A 4,054-nucleotide genomic window follows, 5' to 3' on the forward strand; every position below is an offset into this window, starting at 1 on the left:
TTTTTTAAATCGACTTTGAAGTTTTGAATATTTTTTTCAGTGTAGAAAATGTGTTTTATTTTTTCAATATTTTTTTCTAAAACGTCAGGAAATTTGACGACAGTCCCCCATACAACACTTTTTGTAGGTCTTACCGTTTCGAGTTATACGGGTTTATAAAAAAAAGTGAAAATAAACTTTGACCTTTCCAAATGTTAGTCTAGATCGATTTTGAAAACAACAAAGTATGTAAAGTATCTTAGTTTCACATAGTATTCACCCCAGAAAGTTTCATTGAATTTTGAAGGGGTGCTGCCAATCCTTTTGTCGAGTTGGCGTGAAATCCGTCATAAACAGCATTCGAACTCTCATAACATTTATTAAATTTATTTTGAGCTAGAAATAGAAAAGGAAACCTTACCCCACTCGAACTTCAACCTCGTTTTAATCTACGATAATTTTTTTTGTTAATTGAGAGTGCTCTGATATGGCCCAATCAAACGAGTTGGTTTCGTGCTTTTTTTTCGTGCTCTCGGTTTGCGCGCGTTTGCGGCAGTGCTTTGATATGACTCGAGCAAGCCGGATTATTTTTGTGTTCGCCGAATAAAAGCATTTTTTTTTCTTTTAGCGCGTTTCTTGGGCAGTGCTTTGTAGAAGCCCAAGCATTCGTGCTTTTGGTGTTGTGTCATCAGAGCGATTCTCTGACATGAGATTCACCACAAAATTTTCTGACCGTTTGCAACACAAATATATTTTTGTCAAAACTTTCTACAGCTTTCCTATGATAACACTCTACCCAATCTACACCAATATGCCAACAGTGGAACATTAAAGGCATTCGTGTCATGAAAAAATGTTGTATGTTTGAGCTTACCAGATAATTAAAAAAAATGAACGAAAAAGTTGTCGTGACATCTATTTAATAACAACAATTTGTTGTACTTTTGGAAAAATAAAATGGTTTGTTGCCACTAGTCTTTTCAACTATCGCGTGTTTTGTGATTTTGAATTAAAGATCTTCTGATTAGTGTTTTTTGCAACACATCAATTGCCTAGCAATTGCTGACGAAATTTTGTTCTATGCCTGATGAATCTCCAATATCTCAAAGATTTAGGTTTTATAAATCTCTCCCTCTTTATTAAGATACAGTCAAACATCCATGAGTCGATATTTGAAGGGACCATGGAAATATCGAGTAATGGTACAGAAATGACTTGGAAAACTGTTTGAAGGGCCTGCCATAGACACCATGTTATTTTGATTTTAATATGGTTCAATGAGTCGATATCGAGTCATGGAGGTTTGACTGTAATACAAAATAATAGTTTTTATATGAAAATTTCCAACACAGTTTGGAAGTTTTCCATTTTTTTACAAAACAATGTTGGTGTTAATTGTTTGAGTACATTTGGCAAAATTATTTTTAAGGCTTTTTTGTTCTATGTAAACAATAAGGAGCTCTATTTACACGTTTGACATATTTTTGATATAGTAAAGGAAGCACTTTGATGTGTTTTTGTAAGAATATTGGAAATAATGTCTTATCTACACTTGATTCGTCTAATTTTGTTCGAACGAGAAATTAAAAGAAAATCTATAAGGGCAGCATCGTTGGAAATCGCAGGATGAGTTTATTTCTATACAAATGAAATGCTTGTTATTATATTTTACAACTTTAAACAACTTGCCAAACTTTTAGTTATTATTATATAGGAATATAATTGGATGATCGGATATCTTGTAGCTAAGGCTTCAAGTTTCCAATTCGACACGAATGCATCCTTTGGTGTAAAGTGTCAGTATCAAGTAAACATCAAGTTTCCAAAAACTTAACAGAACTTAAGTGTAATAAGAATCTTCCATAATAGTTAGTTTCATTAAAAAAAAAAAGCAGATATCACGATTCTGTAGAAGCTCTAAACGCCACAATAAAACCGTAGCATCTGAAGCTACTCGAAAATTAGTATAATATAAATTAATCAACTCATTACGCGTGGTAAAGATGGACAAATTATGGGTGAAATTATGAAAAAAATCCACGTGCTCGCTCGAGTTTTTTCATAATTTCACCCATAATTTGTTCATCTTTACCACGCGTAATGAGTTAATCAATTTAATAACCATGCGGATTGGGAGTAGTGTTTGATCCTTTGCTCGCGTCACTTGCTCCTGCGGGGTGGGTGATGTGAACAGGATCAATCGTGTCGCGCGTCGCTCGCGTGGCATGATTTATTAGTTGCGCGGTTCGTGAAGCAGGTTAGTAGTGTTTGATCCTTAGCTCGCGTCAAATAATTTATCATGGTCTAAACGCTTATCAAAGTGAATCCTGTGACCCAACGATCCTCCCCATTAACAAACATCCCTCCCAGTAACCTTTGTGGAGATGCAGAGGTAAACACGGTCTCCATATAGCAAAGGTTACACACTAACATTCCTTCCTCCAATCCCACCTGATTGCAAGGACGTGGCCGGCGCCGTTATTGACCCTGTATAAATAGAAGCACTGAATTATGCACACTGAAGAAGATTATGGCCAATCCCAGCCGAACTTCTAGTTGATTCTTTGTGCATTTTCACTGACTTCGGTCAATCACGGAATAGCAACCATTGATATGTGTAGTCAGTCTAAGCTAAGCTAAGCTAAGCTTAATAACCATGCGGATTGGATTACCGAACAGCCCAATATAAGCGTCAATTTAGTATAATATGTTAAGCATGTACTACACGCGATCGGACAACAGTCCAAACATTTGGTTGATAACACAGCGTAACAAAAAATGACATTCTTGCATGTCTCAAGGATCAACTAATGTGTCTCGAGTTGATTTGGGGTTGCTGAATTTGATGCCGTTCTCAGAAATGATCTAGCACGTCACAATTTTAGCTACAGTTCGCCAAAATTGTTAAAAACACTGATTTCGTTGAAATTTTAGGTATGATTTATCAAACTTTTTTGTGATCTAATCCACCAAGCATGCAAAATAGGACTTCAAATTTCATTTCAGATATAATTTTGGTGAAATTATAGGGTTGAATTTGGATTAAATCGATTTTTTTCAACATGGCTTTCAGTCCCCATAGAAAATTCTTCGCTTCTCGTATATGGCAATATACAATAATCTTTAGAAATAGAAATTCTCACAAATGTGTAGGTGACTGTCGTATACCAGCCAAATTTTAGGCATTGTGTACTTAGAGCTTTGGGAATTAATTCTTGTGCGCGCAAAAAATTGCCTTATTTTAAAACTTTGTTGCTATGCAATGTTGTGAGCTAGACATTCACAGTAATAAAATCACTCGAGATTAATAATCCGTTGTGAATAGCACGCTGCCAAGTAGGAACATACTCTATGTGTGGCCGATGAGGCCAACAAACCTATTGGAAACGAGCCTAACACTTATTCTTTCACTTCTGTCATCCATCCGCTTTGATGTGTTGTGCATAATATCTTCAGTTTTGTTTTGGTTTATTTCTGTTTCGTTGAGATATATTATTTTGCATTTTATATGTTCTTATTGTAAATTTTGCATTTTATATGTCTTATTGTAAATTTCATATTTTACCTTTTTCCAGGCATACAAAGGATTGAATGATGTACATATATTGTCAAAGATCTTACCCTTAATCATGACAAGGAGGAATATTGCTAATAAACTTTTTATTTTGTAACACTTGAAGCTGTGAAAAATAAAGTCTATAAAAACATTAACAATGCTGCGAGGCTTCAATAGTTGTATTCAATAAAAATTTTGTGTACTTGGTGTATCAATGCTTTTCAAAAACTCAGACCAAATAACATAAATACACATAATACAAATTTATTACAATCTTATGGGGACAATATTGGCCAACTTCTAAAGATCTGTACATCCATTATTTCCCTGAAAATTTCTCTTGAAGTGTTTTTATTTATTTTGGTTAATCTCACCCTCGAATTTTGTTCATCAAAAAGTTTTGCTGGGTTCCGTAGTAATTAGAAGTGGCCAACAGATTTTAAAATGATTTATTCTGCTCTTTTCAATTATTGAATTCTCAAACATTGAAAAATTACGTATTTGTGGAGTTCTATAATA

The 4,054-nt window shown here is 34.4% G+C and overlaps 1 long non-coding RNA gene across 1 annotated transcript; it reads left to right on the forward strand.

The window, feature by feature from the left end:
- Positions 1 to 3,402: 3,402 nt before the first annotated feature.
- Positions 3,403 to 3,746, forward strand: LOC110675660. The gene is made up of 2 exons (XR_002499683.1): positions 3,403 to 3,498; positions 3,555 to 3,746. It is a non-coding gene; the product is annotated as an uncharacterized LOC110675660 (long non-coding RNA).
- Positions 3,747 to 4,054: the final 308 nt, after the last annotated feature.

This window comes from Aedes aegypti, chromosome 2 (assembly GCF_002204515.2).
Source record: "Aedes aegypti strain LVP_AGWG chromosome 2, AaegL5.0 Primary Assembly, whole genome shotgun sequence".
Taxonomy (NCBI): Eukaryota; Metazoa; Arthropoda; class Insecta; order Diptera; family Culicidae; genus Aedes; species Aedes aegypti.